This window comes from Saccostrea cucullata, unplaced genomic scaffold, assembly GCF_032062105.1.
Source record: "Saccostrea cucullata isolate Sc308-1 unplaced genomic scaffold, CSIRO_AGI_Scuc_v1 ctg3695, whole genome shotgun sequence".
In the NCBI taxonomy this organism is placed as follows: Eukaryota; Metazoa; Mollusca; class Bivalvia; order Ostreida; family Ostreidae; genus Saccostrea; species Saccostrea cuccullata.
In genome coordinates, this window is record NW_026935433.1 from 1 (window position 1) to 21,638 (window position 21,638).

The window sequence follows — 21,638 nt, forward strand, 5'->3', positions numbered from 1 at the left end:
GAAACACCATCTGAGGCAGCAGGGTCTTCTCTTTTAAAGACTCTACTAACGCAGAATGTAAATGCAAAACCTACATCAAAAGTGGAGACCTTACCCACACCTTCACTCACTAAAAATAATAGCGAGGGAAAAAAAACGAAACATATGACATCAGAACTACCTTTCAAAAGGTTAGGATATCTTTACTCTTTGTTCATATTTCACTTACAGAGTATCAATGATAAAAATATTTATTATTTGAGGTAATATATCTTTAAATAATATATTTAATATTTAGTTACGCAACAACTACAAGTACCTTTAGTGGCTCAACATCGGGACCGGTGTATGATGAAAATCACCCCCTCCTCAACCAGAAAAAGACAGAGTGATTAATGTAGAGGACTCCATTCTTACTACACTTCGGTAAATTATATATATATATATATAAAAGATATACTCATGCTTTTACTTCCATATATTCCTGTTTTGTTATTATTTTTTAACCAGTCTTCTTTTGAATTTCTTTTTTTTTAAGACAAAAAAATTATCGGAAGTTAAGAGCATTGGAAAAAAGATTATTTGAACCAAACGTGGTTCAGGTAGTTGCGTCCAGGGAGTTCCATGTCCTACAAAAGTTGCAGAGGAGGATGGCTGATGATATGGAACAGAGTGAGATAATAATGAATTATCTGGCAGACAAGTATGGTGAACCAGAGAAGAAACGTGTAAAATTTTCAACTCTTCAATAAGGAAAAACTATTCATGAAAACAGCGCTTTGGAACAATAGATTTACCGAACGACAAATCGTTTGAGAGTACTGGAGAATGACTTACATCACGTTTGCTGGTTAAATAATACAATAAATTTCGTAAAGAGCTTTGTAGTATTTTGTTAGTTTTGTTTCTCTGTCTTTAAGAATTTTGAAAGACTGATATGAAGCCGCCTTATATCAATCTGTACAGTATTGTTGACACACATTCGTGCGTAAATCTCGTTGGACTGCGGGTATTTATCCACATGTAGACAGGTTATAGGGCTATCTGAGTTGACGTTAGGTCTCAACATGCATTCCATTTGATCACTTTTCTGTTTCTCATGCAAAACACTCACCACAATACACAGAGAGGCTATGAGTGTCTTTTAAATATAATAATTTAGATAGACCTTAAAAGTATGGTTTTCGCCAAGTCTCCTTTGGATCTCGGATGTCCTTACCTCGGTTATATATGGATGAGACTAATAATGACTTTATACTGTCATTGGTACCCTCAGACTGTTTTGACCTCAAACAGTTTGCCCTTGTTGTATTGACCTTGACGATTAGCCCTCGGACTGTTTCAAACGGTTTTGACCTCAAATGTTTGTGACCTTGTATTGAGTACATGACCTACTTTATGACCTTGTGGGGTGTCTTGCCCTCGGACGTTTATGGCCTTGACCTGACTTTGACCTGACCTACTTCTTGACCTGACCTTGTGGGGGTGTGGTTCATATGACGTCACTGCCCTCAGAGACTACAGACTATACCCCTCACTACTGAAAGACAGATTCAGACTGGTCATTGTTTAATACTATGTGAATTCATTAACCTACTGTTTAGCTTATTACATATATATATATTTACGTTCTACCAGAAAAAATATTCAACCCATTTTTAGATAAGTAGGGTATGGTTATAAGTTACGAGTACCCATCTTATCGTGTATAATTTGAACTTTAATTTTAAGTACCGGTATAGAATAATAAATAAGTAAAAGAAATGAATAAATGAAAAATTGAACGGTACGTTTCAAATATACTAGAATCTTCAATGAATATTTCATCATCACCATGTTATCACATTTCGTTCCAGAAATACTTTAAGCGCAGGTGTAGAGTTTGGTCGCGGAATTTTTAAACGGCAGTAGCCCCACTGATAAATGTTCACACCCAAGCCCTTTTCGAACTCGCACACCTTTTTAAAACAAATCTGATAGGCTTCCCTCGGGTATAAAAAGGGGGATACATTTAGCATAACTAGTTGTCGAGGCTAAACCCATGCGCCGAGACACAATTACTCTGGGATACCCCGTTCGTATTATATTCTGAAGATAGCAAGCATGGCTAAAGAATTCTTCAATCATCAGTAAGTCAATATTAAAGAAATTTACATTTCATATTTGCTATCAAAAAATAATACTAATGATAAACCATTATCCCTTGGGGAAAATTACATTTTTTATGCATTTATTCGTTCATATGTATTTTTTTTTCAATTTAAGAAAAAAACATCTTGAGAATAATTTACTTTTATGAACATATTACTTATAAAAATATGTAGAGTATTTTTTAAACATATAAATATGTAACATTATTGTGCTGGTCAATTATATTTTCATTAATTTTTTAAACACTTGAAATGTTTTATGCAACATACTTCAAAGAGCTATAAATCTAATTAAAAGCTGTTTTTTCTTTGTTTCATATATATTACACATTCTGAAATTTTAGTTTTCATTAAAAGGTGTACGCATGTTTTGTAATATTTCTTTCATGAATAATGTTCAAGAAGTGAAAAAAAAAAAAAACAAAACAAAACAAAACAAAACCTTTTGTTTTGTTTCGATGAAGATTTTTCCCACTAAAATACCCTATCTTAAAATAATTCAATTTATTTCAAGTTATGTCAGGCTCTTGTAAATTTTTCAGTGCACAGTGTTTGAATGTGTAAATTTTTGAGTTATCTTTCTGCGACTGTAATATAAAATTCTTTCTTTTCAGGGAATCTAACACATGTACCTCTTCCCCCTCGAGATCTTTTGGGGATTTTGAGGAAGAATGGATTAGACTTGCAGAAGAATCATTTGAATCGGTCTTCGAGTCAGGGTAAACTACTTTTTTTTTATTTTATTTATTTATTTTTTTTTAAAGTTTTTATAAATAAATATGTTTAATTAAAATATTTATGCGAAAAAACTTAATAAACACAGCAATTCTCCTGATGACCCCCACATATCGGAAGAGGTTCCAACTAGTTTGAAGAGAAAACTCAGCGAGGCGGAAGACTCACTTATCATGGTGTTTCATTTTCACAATAAGGACAACAGATTAAAACTTTATTTTTAACAGAAGTAAAATCTAAAAATAATAGATGAATATAGAAAAGATGAAAATAAAGTGATTCTATGAGTTGCAAATCTATATATGCATAAGCTGTATATTTTCATTAATTGATATAATATGTACAAGTTTTTTTGTATATATCAAGAATATGAGCCTTTCACAACTTCTACATGAAATTTGACTTTAACTGTAATTTACATGTTTAAAATTTAAATCAGAAAATAGTTTCTTTGCAATGCAAAAAACTGTGATTGGACAAAATTTAAATTAAAACAAAATATGAGTGCATAACACAACCTCACACATTGTTTTGAAATTAAACAGAATGAAAGGAATCCACCACAGAAGGCGAGCGGCTCTGTTCAAGGACCTTTTTTTATCTCCAATTAGAAACAGGGTGGAAAGGATTCATAATCTTAAGATCCAAAGACAATAAAAGTTGTAGGGGGGGGGGGGGGGGCTGATGCGGAGCCGGAGAAAAATTTCTACAACAAGGAAGTCCTTGTTTAGAACTTGGATGAAATCAAGAAAAAAGAACATGCACAAAGCTGACTGGTCAAATATCATGCTTAAGCTTTCTGCTGTAGGAAAGAGGATGGAATCTGTCCAGGAATCTCCTGATTCCTCTGCTTGCAAGAGACTTGCTTCCAGGACAAAGACAGCGAGAGCATCTTGAAAATTTGCTCGTTCAAACAGCTGAGAGTCTGTCAGAATATATCCCAATTGTATCCGCAAAAAAATGCAACAGTTATGAAGCGTTTTTGAAAGGTCACAGGACTGCAGAAAGTGCGAATGAATAGTCTTCACACAAACTAATTCAAGCATCTTTACATGCCAAGATCAGTGCTTTTATCGAAGAGCTACAGTCCGCACTGCCGAAGATGGAGTCATCTAAGGCACCGTCATTTGTTCCCTCGCACATATCGGGAAGATCAGGATCAAGTCACCTCATCGCTGTCTGGATGCAACATTCTGCAAATGTTGAGAAAGCGAAGGCTCGGTTGAAGTATGCAGCTATGGAGGCTGAACTAATTAGACAAGAAGCTACTCTGAAAGCCAATAGGAACCTTTTGAACATGAAGCGTGAGCTTGAAGAAGCTGAATCTCGACTAAGTGCAATTCGTCGAGTGTTAGACTTTTCTCATGCAAGCTCAAGATCTATGGAGAGCGTACATGCAGGATAACAACAATGTGTGAATTTCTGGTGGAATTTTTTCCCAGTATGATCAGTTTGGATCTTTATGGAAGATTAAGTATTTCTGAAACAGTCTATTACAGCTCTTACTTCTGGAATATCGAACAAAAAACTGACCTTAGTGAACTGGGTTTTTTAAAGAATAAATAAAACAAATTTTAATGTCAAATCAACACACCGACATTGTTACTTTTTGTGAATAACTGATCTTGATATGGATAAAGTAATATTCTCTTTACAAACATTGTCATAGTTAGGGAATATATTCAGGGCCATAGATTATTATCACTCTCTAATTAGTGAATACACCGATATTGCCAATTAGGGTTAGGAACCAAAATAAAACAGGATTAACACATTGTAATGAATTTCTTTCTCTTCTTCAGCTGCTGAACAAAAAACTCTCACTAAAGTTCATCTTAAGACCTCCTCATCAAAAACAGTCACAGTAAACAAGATTCTTATTATCTTCACGGTTGTTAGTTAAAATATGCGTAGGGAGGAGAAAACCTACAAGAAATTCGTAAAAGATTGTCGAGAGTTTTTCGGTAAAAAAATATGCATAATTATTTCATATATACATCACAGTCGTAATTGCAATTTACTTTGCATATGTATTTTATTTTATGGTTTTATAAAAATAGATTGTATTTTGGGTTATTGGTTTTCATTGATTGAGAAATAAATGTCAGCTAATTCTTGCATTGAGAAATATGAATGTGCTCTATTCCTAATTAAAACTTGTAAAGCTTGTAAAAACGGGTATGAAGGGTTTTCTTGTCCTGTAAGGCAAGCCTCGCTGTGTATACCGGCGCTTAGTCCAGTTATAGTTCTCTCCTACTAGAAAGGAAGTGGTTTGCAAAGATGCATATTACCTACTCGGAAGCGATTAGCTAACCATATATCTGTTAAAAGATAAAGTCTCTTCTAATTTATTTGATGTGTGTAACATGCTAGATATTCATGGTACCTTCAATAGAAGATTTATGATGTTTTTTTTTAATTATAGCAGGTAGGAGACCCCCAATCATTTTTGGGAGCATATTTGCCTTCTGCACAGGGATATCAGCGGAACCTGTGCTTGGTTTCACAGTCAAGCCTTGCTTAGAATTTGTTCCGGCGGAACAAACCTTTGCGAGTGCTTCTACGTGTATAAATAAACTAAACCTTCCCTTGCTCGGGGAAAAGGAGGAGGAAACTTACTTCGGCAACTTGGAAATGTCCTTTTCCAACAACTTTTTTATGATTGGACTGAATAAAAATTGCATTTTCATGTTCCCTGTTCTCTTAGGGCCTTGGTTGGGCAAATTAACTGGATTTTTTTCTGCCTTAAAGAAGTTCACCCTTTGTTTATTTACCTAGAATAAAGACTCACTTTATTTTTTTTTACCTTTTCCTTTTGAATTATTGTTTGATTTCTATCATTTATATAACTATTTAACACCCCCATGGATCTTTTCAGGGTTTTCTTATACGGAAGTGACCGTTAAAGCCCACGACCTTCTATTTTTTAGCTCACCTGAGCCAAAGGTTCAAGTGAGCTTTTCTGAACAAAATTTGTCCGTTGTCTGTCGTCATAAACTTTTCACATTTTCATCTTCTTCTAAAGAACTACTGGGCCAATATCAACCAAACTCGCTACAAAGTATCCCTGGATAAATTGGATTCAATATATATATATATGTTTTTTTTTAATTTCAGAAATTAAGAAGAAGGAGAGCATCAACATAAAAAAGGTCATGGAATAGAAGACCAGAGTCCACCAATTTCTCCAGCTCCCAGAGACGCGAATGAAAATAAAGAGCTTAGACAAAAAATTTTTAGAGACCTGTCCTACACGCAGGTGAGTATTCTGCACTATGATGACCGCTTGCATGTTTGTAGTAGACAGAGCAAATCAATTACGTATGCAGTACTACATGGCGGTAGTATTTCTTATGGATTCCCGTTGATCTGCTGGTTGTAAACACACCACAAGCTGGCAACAAAAGGGGCAAGGAAATAAGCAGAACAACTCAGTTTCCGTATAGAACCTTGTAGGAAACTAATCGGAACTTTCCAGCCATATTAAATGTGGAGAGTGAAGGCAAAACCTACTAGCCGGCAAGACTTTCTAAGTGTAGGAAATACAAGCAGCGGAAAAGAAGACACATGAATTATAATATTCATTTCAAACAGTGTAAAATGCTTCTGTGTAATGATGTTTTCGATGTCTATGTATGCACTGCTCCTATTTCGTATTGTTACCGTCTTCCTTGGAAGACGGTATTGTATAGTTGAAGTTTTTTACAGTCTTCGGACTATGTACTTCCTCTCTTTTGTGATTGGTAGAAATTGCATGATGTTCAATTTTTTCAAATAATATTTTCAATTATTTCATTGGTTGAAATGCTGTTCAAGGCATGGGAGATAACTTTCTGATGATCTAATTTTCATACGACTTAACAATTTTGCAAGATTTCCAATCTTAAAAAAATGACAAAACGAACAGCAAAATCAGCATTAATTAATTCATAATAACATGGTATTTTTTGTAGCAATAAATCAAAAGGTCTCCTTAATTTCATTATAAATAAAATTTGATTTTTATAGCTTGCAGGTTTCTTTTCCCCTTTCTTGTTTGAAGAAGGGATTTTTTTTTATGGAATCAGCCGAGGTTTGCCAAAAGCTCTCGGTTTGCGGAGATGATCGACAACCGTGGTAGGGCTAATGCCAGTAAAAAGCTAATGTAAAAAAACAAATTCAAAAGAATTATACGGCATGTTAGTTGTAGATCAGTTCACTGTTTAAGATTGTTGCTAAAGACGGTAAGCTTTTTTAAAAAGCTCTACTTGTTTTAATAACTTCCTAAATAGGTGAACTGTTTGTTATCTCCAAACATCACACGAGTCAGTTTAAGAACGAGTTAACTTATCCAAGATATAAGCAGTTTATCAGAACGTTCTCATTGGTAAGCGGTAGTTAGGATCCGCTAGGACGCCCTACGTCATCCCTCATGAATATTCAATATTCTACTTTCGGTTTGTAATTCACGTGCCCGCCAGAAAAAAAAAACAACACAAGAAAAACCGGCATGAATGATGGAAAGTAAGCAAAGATGGGAAAATTTATGGATATCTGTCACACAAGATGGGTATTGTGGGTACGTGAACTCCTTAGCAGAAGCAGAACAAGTTCGGAAGGAATTTGAGGTGGAGAAAAGTTTAACTTTCGTGTCAGGGAAACGTGAAGCTGATTTCGGAAACCACGGCCATGGTTAGTACTATAAATACTTATCGCAAATCTCGCCTGAAAGTATTACACTGCAGTTGAAATAGCGTTGCCTTGAGTGATGACACTGTTGGATTTGACAATTGAACAATTTGAATCATGGATTGCATTCTATAAAACCAGCGCTTTCATTGGTTGATATGGACCCGCCCACTCTCGTGCAGTATCCTTTGCCTTTGTAAGTTGGAAAGCGTCCAACGGCCTTGTGATGGTCGAAAACCGATGGTGACTTTTTGAACAAAAAAATAAAGACTAACTATGAAATCACTTTATAGCATGTGATATATTCCTATCGCAGACTGTACATGTATATTGTTCGATGACAAACACAAATTTCATTTCATTCTACATGTAATTCTGCCGATTTTCTATTCAGGGCATTTTCAATTTTCGGTGGTGCAAATTAAAAACGCGTACGTGCGTAGAAAGCCACAGGGGCCGGTAACATGCTGTATTTGATTTTACGTAATCAGTATATGTATTCAAAAAGAGATGTATACGTATAGTAATTACGTAAAATCAAATGCAGTATGTTACCAGCCCCTGTGTAGAAAGCATATCCAGCTAATACCGGAGCACCCGTTGAGAAAATATAAATTCATATGTGGTAAAGCATCTGATTTAATTAAAAGTTTACTGTTTTGTTGTCACGAGTATCAAAAATAGCATGTTTCAAATGTGTGCATACTAGTCTAGTCAAATTATCAAATTTTCCATCAAAATGTGAACTAATTGCAACAGTTTCAAAACTTAGTTTTAATCAATCTAAGATATGATTTGAATATATAACAAAAAGTTTAGAAAAATTTATACATGGGAAATATGAAAAATTGAGGTCATTATTGGGACGTATTGTATTCACTCTGATTAAGTGTTAAACGAACAATGTAAAGTAGAAACTTCTATACTGGTTTAAAAAAAATGTAAGTAGGGAAATAAACTTAACTGAATAAACTGAATTGGAAAAATAAAAAAATTTGGTTACTATAGGTGTTGGTTGCCATGGAAACAGTATAAATTGAGAATATCACCTACTTTTGAACAATGAACCTTTACAAACACGTATACAGCTACGTTAGTTTACACACATACTCAAAATGCATTCTTTTGCCATAAATGCTTCAAAGAAATTATTTAGAAGATTTATGTAAATAGGTGGTAACCACGGAAACATTATAGATGAATTTTACATGAAAAATTTTGGTATTCAGCAATGCTAAGTATAGCACGAATATACTCAATCACCAAAAGTTAAGTAACAATAAAAATGTTTTGATTAATATGAAAGGTAATATCCGAAAATAATTAGGAGCAGATTTAGAGGGGTCAGGGGACATCTCCCAATTAGAATTTTTTTTATGAAAAAATAGCAGAAAATGCCCCTTCCCCCCCCAACAAACCCGAATCCCTCCTGTAACTGAAAGGTTTTCCCCGTATATAAAGAAAATTGTGGGAAGATCTCATAGAACCCCATTCCTCCCCGAAATATATTTATGTTTTTATTCTGGATTAGGTAGGATTTTTTTGTCAAAAAATATTCTGAAATCTGAATTTTTTACGCACAGCAAAGCTGTTCCCCATAGATTACATTGTAGTTGTGTTGTCCACCCTTCAGAAAATTTTCTTTCAACATGTGACACCAGTTTTGAGTCCCTGCAATATGATTGTTTGGTAACTTGTATAAAATGCTCAGAAATAAAAAAAAAATACTCTGTTTAAATCAGTATCATAAAATGTTTGTACACTATAATGAGTACGATGGTTCTTGCTTGATCAGAACTTGAACCCACCCCACACCAGGGTACCCTACAGGGTATTTCTTTTCATGAGTTTAATAAAAATGCTATTTTACTCATATCAAGTGGTTCAATGCATTTTTTTTACCTTCCATATAATGAAACCACGCCCTCCGGTGTGATAAGAACATAGCAACATTTAATGTTGCTTCATGGATGGTGATATTCCAAAAATATTTCAAGATTTTTTTCAGTGTAACCCTCAACGCCATTCAATTATATGAAGATAAGACACGTTTTAGGATAAAATCTGAAATTGTTATCCCTTTAAAATGATCATTGTTGACCAAGATGTAGCTGAATCAACAGTAATTAAATTGCATTGAGTACAAAATGTCGTGAAATGTGCGCGCAAAGGTCCTACGCAGTTAATAATTATTATATTGTTACCCTTCTTAAATCTTAATGTATTTCAAACCGTTGCTATGTAATGTTACTTGAAGATTGATTGATTGATTTTATATTGTTTAACGTCCCTCTCGAGAATTTTTCACTCATATGGAGACGTCACCGTATGCCGGAGAAGGGCTTCAAATTTTGACCTTTACTTGGCACTCAGGGCCATTGAGCAGTGAGGGATCTTTATCGTAACAACGTCTGCCGCTGACACGGGGCCTAGGTTTTTAAGGTCTCATCCGAAGGAACCGCAACTTTCTCTTGAAGTGCCGACCCATGGCGAAGGAACAGTTGCTACCCTTTTTTTATTTACTAAGGTCAGTCGCGGCAGAGATTCGAACTCACGACCTCCCGCTCACGGAGCGAGCGCTCTACCGGTTACTTGAAGAGGGTGGGGGCAATGGAAAGCACAAAGTAGATTATTTTATTCTTATTGATAAAAAAATCTAAAGTCAAATTAAAGCATTTATACAAATGGAATGAAGTAAAAGAAACCAAACCAAGTATTTGTTTAAAGAAAGAATTAAATGTTAAACTCTTGGTAGATACTGGTAGTCAATTTTTACTTGTTCAAATTCATATGTAAAAGTATTATTAATGTTTGTTATATTTTCCCCAAACATTTGTATCCTAACAGTAATAGAAATTATAAGACTTTGGCTTTAATCTAGGAATTCACCCACATGGTGCAGTGGTTAGAGCATCTGCTCTAGAGTCGAAGTAAGGAGTCGATCCTTACGTCACCGGTTCGAATCCCACTGTGGGATGTGGAGACCAGTCGGATAAGACCGTATAAACCGAGGTCCCGTGTCGCAGTAGGTGTTGGCACGAAAAAGATTTCTAACTGCTTAATGGCCCTAAGTGCTGGGTATAGAACAAAATGTGCAGCTCTCCACCGGCAAGTGGTGGCGTCTCCATATGCATGAAAAATTCTTGAGAGGGACGTTAAACAATATACAATTATAGTAGAAAGATTCACGTCCATCTACTTTTCTTTTTTCAATGTTGCTCTTATTAAGAAGTCACTTTGAAAGTGTTCCAGATTGTTCACATTCTAAAGCATGCTCATGGAAACGACGTTATCACCAGACCCCATAAAATGGAGCTTCAATAAATGCCGCATCAGGCATTTTACTGTTGCAAAAATGACCATATGATCTACAAGGAGAAGTTAAGTTTTTAAAAATGTGTTTAAAATATTTTGTTAAAAAGTTACATTAAGAATTTTAAAAAAGAGCATTTAAGCATTTAATTCTGTCTAAAAGATTCCATTTGAATTATTTCCATTACTAGAAACATAATGCAGCTTTTGTATATGTGTAGATGCATGGTGCAGTCTTTATAGAGAAAAAGGTCAATATCAATTTGCTTTTTATATAAGGTTCGCTCCTCTTTACAAAAGCAATAAGCAGTAAATTTGGAGAGCAAAAAAATTGTTTGAATCACACAGTTCAAATTTAAGTTCCGGAGATATCTGAATGGAATTAAAAATTTGATTTTTTTAACTTAGAGACCTTCAAATCAAATCCTGTTCATGTGATTCCATAAATTCTGTACTCTTTATTTCAAAATGATAAATTTCTATAAATTTTCTAGATATTTAATCAAAATATATTCTGTGATGATGCAATTGTAACAACTTTGATATAAATTGTACTTGTTTGATAAGCTTCCTTGCAGAATTCTTTAGAAAAGGGTGTTTTGACTTATTTTGTATACAAACTGTGTTCCATACATTTTTTGTTTCTTGTGTATAAAGTCCAAAACTACTGGGGTATAAATGTCCATCAGGTGTTTACAAATAAAATGAAAGTAAACACATTCACATTTAGGAATTTCACATGCATGTATATTGTAAATACAAACAGCCTTCTATACTTTTTTGTTTACATGAATGGTAATTGCAACCATTATATATGTATAGATGATATTTGGCCGGTGTGGAAGTCAAAACTTCACTTCATTGAAAATCAAAATATATATTTTTTTGATTTAGTTTTGATTGCATAACAAACTACAGGTTAAAACAACAACTTTTAATGCTAATTGGCTATTGTTTACAGGCTGTCTGTCACAGAAAGCTCATATAGAAAAAGTACGGTGTGCAAATGGGTAATTCTAAATTCATATTGATCCCTAATTTTAATATGTCGATTTCCCAACTTTCCCCTGAGTGAATTTTTCTAAACTTTTTATATGTGAGTTACTAATAGTTTATCTACAAATCTGCATTAAAATATATACTGTTGCAATTAGTTCTCATTTTTTCAGTAGAGTGACTAGACTATACCTATTTTAATTGTCGTCATGACATATTTAAACCTGCGATCTGGAAAAAAAAACGAAATCCTCGTGCAGTGCACTTTTTACTGTAATGGCGAATATAATTTATATGTTCACTATAAAATAATTAATATCACTTATATAATATACCAAAACTAAGTACGTTTAATTTTATTGATCATGTTGATGCACTGAAGAAAAAACGGGAAAAACGGCCGTGTTTTTCAATCGCAAAAATATGCCCCTGGTGACGTGTATCATTTTAGGGCCAGTCCTGGGACAGATATTATTTGAAGATCATTACAGATTACCCACACTGACAAATTTAGTAAGATTTTGCATAGGGGGTCCTCTGAATACTTCGCTCAGTTAAAAGGGGCCTACCACTTGTTTACAAGTTTTCTACAGCTGTTCTATCTTGGAAACATTCCATGAGAAAGTGGGCGGGCTTATAAAAAAAGCACCAATCAGATTCTTTGTTGCAGTGCTCCGAGTCGCACCTAATTTTAGGTCGCTAAATGGCGACCTAAAATTTCTTCTGGTCGCCATTTCAGAATTTCTGGTCGCCTTAAACACATTTTCACTCGCCATGATTAAAACATGTAAATAGCACTATTAAAACAATGAACTAGCTTCCACATGTGTTATGTTTTTATTTAATCAAAGATTATTAATTACTGTGATTAGAAATCTTTTGCTACTTGAATATGTTGAAGGATAATATTTCATTAAATACAACCTCCCTTTGCATAGTACATGTACACAGAAGAACACAAGTAATCTGATCCTAGAATTAGAGTTAAATCAAAGGAAAATAAAAGTTTGACAGTTGTTGAGACAGGACTTTGCCAATTGTTTATCATGTTTACCTGTTTACTTACTACTAAGTATCTTACCCATAACTCAGTCGTTATCAATGCTGCAAAAACACTTAATTGTGATATTCAAGACATTGACCAAATGCCCTAATAACAAAGTCAGAGAATTTATAGAAAGTTTACGACGTTTGGATGCCATTCTCTCAGAAACGTTATTTATATACGTTTCTGGTTCTATCTAACTTAGGCTAGCTATTACAGCATCCTGTCATAACATTACGTGATCTAAGTCAATACAACGCTTTGTAAAGTGTGTTAAAGTATTATCTTCAAAAGTTGCCTTGATAGAGAATCTTGAAAACGTAAATCTCGATCCCGATCATAAAAAGATGGATGTTGCCAGCCCAAATTTTCTCAGTCGCGAAAATGCGACTTAGTTTTAATTTCTAGTCGCAAAACCAATTTTTGGTTCGCAAATGCGACCATTTTAGTCGCAACTTGGAGCACTGTGTTGCATTGTATAGTTTGAATAAAGCCGAAATGAATTGTAAAACTGTCAAATCCAATTGTGTCGTCACCCAACGCAATGCTTTTAAAGTCAAAGTCTATACTTTTGAGCGAGATTTGCGATAATGTTCAGTCTCTAGCTTTTATTTTAACTTAAAATTATTGATGATAACTGCTACTGCAATGAAAGGTTAATAAAGCTCTGTAAGTGTAGGTACGCATTAACACTGAAAGCATGTGTCATACATATTATAATTTGCAACTCGATTTACACAAAAACCCCCACCCCCTCCCCCACCCAAACGCACCCACCCTCTCAAACACAATCACACAAATACAAATAAATCTATTGAAAAAATATTGTTCATCAGCTTAATCATGTTAATTGTTATATAATTGTTATGTTATTGATTAAACTCATAATGACTCTTTGAAAGTCAAAATTCTCATTATTCATATTTTAAGATTTATTTTTAGTTATTGAAGTCATCTATCAGTAATGTTTCACAAGATTAATCTGCTTATTTAGTTTAATTATACATATTTATCAAGTTAGTTAATTTATGGAAACCAATATATGTCTTGTTTTAAATTACATTTATTTTCGACACAAACATGTCACTAAGCACATTATCATTTTAAATCAAAGTAACGTTTAATACCCCCTGCTTGAAAAGTGGGAGGGTATCTAGTAATAGGTAAGTCTGTCCGTCCGTCTGTCTAGCTGTACGTCCGTCAGTCTGTCTGTTACGCTTTGGGGTATCCATCTCTTATCTGCAACTCCTCTTGTACCAATGAGTGCAATTTAATTAAACTTTCACGTAACCTATATTACATATTGCCATTGTGCAGTGCACCTCCTATTTTAATTTTTGATCCGACACATATTTTGTGTATAATATGAATTCATTGACTTCTTGATTCGAGGGCAACATGCATGTATTTTGTTAGAGCAAAGAAAAAGAATGTAAACTTGACTTTTCTATGACTTGACCACGAATCTAACCCAAAGTCTCTGCATCATTAGTAAGGTGTTCTACCCAGGCCGATAACTATGGGTCAAAACATCACATTCCTCTTTAAATTGTTGAAGACACAACCCAAGTTCTTATTACCCCCTGGCAGGGCTTTCATCTGCAAGTCCAGGCATGGACTATGTCACTAAATCTGTGACAGGAAAGGAGGAATTTTGGCTGGACTGGTAATTGAACCTTGGACACTTGGTGATCCTGCATCACCATGATCACAAGTCAACTGATCTATCAATTAAGCTATCCAGGAAACAATTTTTATTCAAAACTTTTATAATTTATTTATTATAATCTATTTCAGATCTATGTGCATTCATTAGTGTATAATCTAAATTTTTCTAAATAATATTATATTTAATTGAAATTATTGTGTTTTTAATTTCAGATCTACCCGATAAGTTTCGTTTGAGATTCACTGATCTTGGCGAACATGAAACAATTAATTACACTGGCATACCATTTATTATTCTATCCAAATATGAACGTCATTGCTTGTTTGGAAAAGATAAGAAAAAGAAAGAAAGAAATCAGACTTCAAGAAGCCAAGCCCTTTCTGTAAGTAAATTGTATTAAGAATCATTAAAACACAAATTAAAAAAAAAACAGGAGTACTATTCCTTGGTTCCAGACGTATGGTAAGGACAATACATAGTCCTCCTTGTGAGTACTAAAACAGGGTAGTCTACTGGATCCTAGATCACTCTACTGGATCCTCCCAGGTTGGGAGTACTATTTCTTAGTTCCTGACTTATTATAAGTACAAGACATAGCCTCCATGTGAGTACTAACACAGGGTAGTCTACTGGATCCTAGGTCACTCTACTGGATCCTCCCAGGTTGGGAGTACTATTCCTTAGTTCCTGACTTATTGTAAGTACAATACATAGTCCTCCATGTGAGTACTAACATAGGGCAGTCTACTGGATCCTAGGTCACTCTACTGGATCCTCCCAGGTTAGGAGTACTATTCCTTGGTTCCTGACTTATTGTAAGTACAATACATAGTCCCCAATATAAGTACTAACACAGGGACAGTCTACTGGATCCTAGGTCACTCTACTAGATCCTCCCAGGTTGGGAGTACTATTCCTTAGTTCAATATAAGTACTAACAGACTAACACAGGGACAGTCTACTGGATCCTAGGTCACTCTACTAGATCCTCCCAGGTTGGGAGTACTATTCCTTAGTTCCTGACTTATTGTAAGTACAAGACATAAACCTCCATGTGAGTACTAACACAGGGCAGTCTACTGGATCCTAGGTCACTCTACTGGATCCTCCCAGGTTGGGAATACTATTCCTTAGTTCCTGACTTAATGTAAGTACAATACATAGTCCCTAATATAAGTACTAACATAGGGCAGTCTGCGGGATCCTAGGTCACTCTTCTGGATCCTCCCAGGTTGGGAGTACTATTCCTTAGTTCCTGACTTAATGTAAGTACAATACATAGTCCCCAATATAAGTACTAACACAGGGGCAGTCTACTGGATCCTAGGTCACTCTACTGGATCCTCCCAGGTTAGGAGTACTATTCTTTGGTTCCAGACTTAGTGTAAGTACAATACCTAGTCTATAATCTGAGTAATAATACAGGGGTGGAATAGAACCTAGGTCAATCTACTGCACCTCTGTTTAGTAACTCATTTTAGAATTATATTTAATATTTTTTTTCCAAGGGCGATCATCCTTCATCTTTGAAAAGGAGGCAGTATATTCAGTCAACGAAAAAGAAAGGATGTCCAGCAAAAATCGTCATGAATGAAGTTCTTGTATTTTCAGAATATAAGGTATTCATCTGTTTTAAAACAAAGTAATCAAAATGTTTTGAATATATAAATACACTTAAAATACTTTTTTGTGGATTCTTTTTCCTGTTTAATATGCACTTGTACTTAGTGTTTTTTCTTTCTTTTTTGTTGTTGTTTATTTCTTCGAGTACAGTTTCAAAATGTATACAAAATAAGAGCAAAAGATTGGTAGAGTGAAAAATATAAGAAAAAAAAATATCTGTATTGATATACGTTTTTACTATTTAAATCACAGGCAAAACAAGATACAGAAAAGGCAAGAAGAACTGCGAGTGAAAATATAAGACAAGATCTTGAAATTATCGGAAACGACATCAAGAAAGAGCATAGAATATATATAAGTTTACCCAAGGATGGTGATCACCAAGAAATGCATCTAATTGGTCAGGTTCGCAAAATGCTTTTTTTCGGGAGTGTTTTTACTTTTTAGTATATTTGTAGTGTATTTTTTTAATTTAAATTGACTATCATTATAATTGGATACCGGTATATATGTGTAGATTACAGGTTTTATGAATCCCCTGAACAAAAATGTAAGAGATAAGCTCTATGAGATGGTGGGACATGGGGTCACAAGTGTATCGGAAATGCGACGCCACTTAAAAGTGTATGTCGATACTCAGATGTTCCCCAAAGCCAATAAACCTTCGCTGACAGATGCGGCATATCACCCATCAGATGCCACAATAAGAAAGCACATATACTTAGCACAACTTCGTCTGAGGTATAGTAATGGTACTTAATGGAAGTCTTATATTAGGATAGGAAAATTTATTTCGCTATTAGCTATTGTAAAAACATGTCATTTACAATAGTCATATAAAGCAGTTAATATTCCAAAATAGACCAGGAAAATTTGATGAAATTGGTTAGTCAATGGCAAGAGAGCTATCCCAAAGATAATTTTGATTTTTTGCCGGCGACATCCAGTCAGGATCAGGAACTAGATGAAGACAACATCAACAATGTACAGTGTGTTGAGCAAGATGATGAGGATGAGGTCTTCTCACAGCTGATCACATCAACCAATTTCTTCTTTTGTCACCAATCAGAGTTCCAAAGACACTTGCTTTACAGGTAAAGTCTTTTATGTTTAGATTGTCATGCATCTCTATAGGTGAGTTATGTTTCATTTCATTTTAAAGAAATTGGTATCATTTGTCATGCATCTCTATAGGTGAGTTATGTTTCATTTCATTTTAAAGAAATTGGTATCATTTTAAATTGCTATTTTTCCAAATTCTGAATAATGTACACCAGACACATTTAGATAATTTATTTCATTTATATTTCAGATATGGTAACGCTCTCTGCCAATTGGATGCCACCTATCGAACAACAAAGTATGCTTTACCTCTTTTCTTTCTGGCCGTGAAGACGAATGTTGGTTTTAGTGTTGTGGCAGAGTTTGTTGTCAAGAATGAGAGCAAGGACTTGATTGTACAGGCTTTACAAACTGTCCAAAACTGGGCCAACACAGCTCCAGACAAACCAGAAGGCTGGGAATGGAAACCTAAGTTTTTCATGACAGATTCTGTGAGAGGGAAATAGTTGCCATAGAGGATGTAGTTGAATTTAAAGGACAGAGTAGATGTACATGTAACCTGGAACAGTGTTAGAAAATTGTTTTGCTATCTGATTAAAGGTATTATCTTATTTTTAAAGAAATATTTGATACAATTCTTGTTATAGATAGTTTTGTATTCCTCTGCGACTTCCACCGCGAGCAAAGCTGGACCAGATGGGTCAGCAAAACTGATAATGGTGTGGTTGGACGTAAAGACAAAGAAAGTCCTAGCCATGTTGAGAAGGTGTGCCCACTCTTGTTCAGAGGAGCAGTTTGAGAGTGCACTAGCATCTCTCTCAAACTCTGTGGAGTGGAATGGAAATGCTAGGTTCAGTAATTGGTTTAACAAGACCTGGCTATCAGAGAAAAAAGTATTTCATATTTTCTTACTTCTTTAGATAAATTTGATCAGTTAATGAATGCATATTTTTTGACACACTTTTAGATTTTATGTAAAAAATTAAATTTGTGTAGTTTCTGTATAAAGTTTGTCCGTTTTCTTATAATGCAACTGCTTGCTTAATAAGTTAATCAATTGTTCTTTTTACTTTTTTTTAACTAATCAACACATAGATTTAACAGGTTTTTTTATTTACATTTTTAGCGTTGGGTTTGGGATTATAGATATGGTAAAGGCCTCCTAGTAAATACTAACAATGGGCTTGAGAGGCAAAACAAAATTTTCAAATACAAATTCCTTGAGCAGAGAAAAGATAATCATCTCTCGGGAATGATCTCCAGTTTGATCTCTGAGTATTTGCCAGCTATGATGCTGAACTAAGTACCTAAACGTATTACTCAAAATGCTTGTAATCATTTAAATATTGTAATTGAATTTTAGTTGTTTATTTCAAGCATCATAATGCATGTGATAGTCTAGAGAAAGTACCTTATTAACTGATTGTTATTACATTCATCAAAAGCATGTTAAATTTCAAAATTCAATTTGAATGTTATTTATGTTTTCTTTAGCTGCATGTAAGTAGATCTGTAAAGTACTGTAAGACATGCTTTGGTATATACATAAACCTTAGTGAAAAAATACACAGGTTAAAGAGGGGGGCCTTGCGGTTTGATGAGCTAAACGAAGCCACTCCAGACAATATTGATGCCATTGAACCTGCCATTCTAGGGGATGATGAAATCCCAGATCAAAATGATCAAACTGACATTGTGACTGAAAATGAAAAAGATGATCAGGTTTATGAAATTGAGAAAATTATCAAGAAAAGAAAAGTGAATGGAAAAGAACAGTACAGAGTGAAGTGGCTATCATTTGATAGCAAATACAATTCATGGGTAGATTTTGACGACTTGACGCCAGATTGTCAAACATTTGTCAGGAAAACGAACATTCCTTTGTTTAAAAAACGGCGTTAATTCAGCATGGTAGAATAATGTATTCTTAGTTGTAGTCTCTGTATTTTTCAGATATACATTTTTTTCTCATTTTACTTGAGAGGACTACATTTTATTTTTCACAGTGCATATTTAAAACCACGAAGGATTTTCATATTTTCTTGTTCACAAGTAAACACGTGAAATCAGTTTTATAAGTTTGCCCATAATTGTGGAATAAATAATGTTTGTTTTCATATTATATTTTGTGTGTTTTGCTTATACCATATCAATATGTTTATGATGTACCCAGTAGATTTGTCAGTTCATTGTAAAACCACGGGTCATGATTCACGTTTCTAAGAAATACATGTTAATACCCAGTTTTATAATCAATAACAATTTCGAAGTGGACTACATATTTTTTTCCCTTTTGTTAATTCATGAAATGTGTACATGTATCACCTGTGCAGTACGTAGTAAAATAATGGAAGAATTACATTGTTTTATAATTAATTTTACTTACACAGATCTTTAATGCTGGTCGTTATTATGATTTGTTTATGTGAATTAATTTCAATGTTACTGAATTTTGGTACCTTTCGGTTTCATTGTGTATGGAACAATGTTGTTCTTGTTTTTATTTTTTTACATTTTTTTTTTCATCATTGTAGCAATTAATTCAATACAGAAAATGTAGTGGAAACATTTTTAATTGAGCCGAGGGTAATGTCAAGGAGTGATTTTGTGTATTTTACTTGTACTTTGATGTTTCAGCATCTGTGTTGTATTTATCAAATTTGACATCTCTCCCCCCTCCGTCCCACAGTAACAATGACAGTATTGTGAGTTATATGTTTAGAGTAGAGATAAAAGCTTGAGCATTTCCTGTCCAGAGAATTCTGTAGAAATTTATGTCAACCATTCTTTCCTTTGATGTTACATTTGAGTTTCATTGGATATCTTTATAAATGTGGGCGGAGTTTAGGGGAAAGAGATGAGATGTGAGTTGTGTATCATATTGAGTCTTAGTTTTGATAGTTTAGCGATTAAATGTAACCTCTGGAATTCCTTGAATAAAAAGTGAAAACGAAAACATGTAGTGACGAGTAATATTTTGAAGGACATTTTATCATCGTCACAGTTGACCATTGCTACTCCCTCACTGTCCAGTTCCTCGCATTTCTCATGGCACCGCATAGCTTTCTTTCTTAGCATCTATTGCTGCTATCTTCTTCAGGGAATTCTATATCGTTCTCTTTATCACCATTCCTTTGTGTTGGCTGCTGCTTACTGGTCAATTTATTGTATGAAAAGTTGACTTTTAGTCTATTTCTACCGTTGTTTTTAATCTTTGAGTCTAAACATACTCTACCAAGGTCTGAGTTTTTCTTTCGCCATCCTGCGGACAGAGTTCTCAGATTCAGGTGCTTGAGGGCATCTGCTATCTTTCGTTGAAGATCAGACATTCCTCTTTCTTAATAATAGAACTCCTGAAAATGACATATACGAGCTCGTATATGTATTAAATTCGGAAAATGTGGAAAGGGGTATAGTTTTCTTATGTTTAAATCATTCTTAGTAATAAAATACAGCACACATTAACTTGAAAAAAGAATTAAATAGCCAAGCACTGACTACTGACATGTACTTAGCTTACTGTATTAAAGAACAGTATTTTAGAAGAGAGTTTGAAAACATATCATATGTGTATTATTACAAGTACAGTTTTTGAGGTTTAATTTACAAGAGGTGTGATATATTGACTTATGACTTTGTTTTATGGTGTGAGACTGTTGCTCTACTGGTCTGTACGTGTAACAAAGGAAAAGTGGCACTTGGATTTGAATCTTTGCAACAGGAGCAATAAATAGAATTATGTATCTTAGTGTAGTCTATTTGTGTACCAAATTTTATTACAATCAGACCAAAATTGTAGGAGGAGTACCGCTTTAAAAGAATTCCAGATATTTTTAGTAACCAAGGCGACACCAAGTTCCTCAACAGTCAAGGTTGGGTTTCTCCACATACAAAAATATATTAATGAGAAAATCTGGAGTGGCACAATACAAATCATTACTCAATATTTATATGTAGTTACACAATGCCAATTTTTAATATTTATTTTAAATGCTTCCTACTCCATCCTTAGTGCTAAATGAAAAGAATTAAAATGTTGATTAATGTAGAAAAATAAATTTATAAGAATGGATGACAGTGTTGTGTTCTGTACTCGTTAAAAAGATATTGTTGAAATACGCGTCGAACTTGGTGCCCTGCACAACCAAGCAATAGGACCCCCAACCCCAGGGCCATGAATTTCACAATTTTGGTAGAGGACTGATTACAATCATACCAACAGTTTCATGAAAACGGATAACAATAGGTGACCTAAAAATGTCATGGTAAGAGAATATCAATTTCAGTTAATACCTTTATGGAAGTCAGCAGTGTTGAATTAAGCGATTTGACGTCCTTAAATGTCACAATCTCTAAGTCACAAACAGTGACGACTTCATCGTTCTGTGGCAGAATTTTG

The 21,638-nt window shown here is 34.3% G+C and overlaps 2 pseudogenes; both read left to right on the forward strand.

Moving 5' to 3' along the window:
- Positions 1-3: 3 nt before the first annotated feature.
- LOC134242802 (uncharacterized) lies at positions 4-823 on the forward strand (annotated as a pseudogene).
- A 6,420-nt stretch (positions 824-7,243) lies between these two features.
- Positions 7,244-18,542, forward strand: LOC134242800 (uncharacterized; annotated as a pseudogene).
- The last annotated feature ends 3,096 nt before the right edge of the window (positions 18,543-21,638 follow it).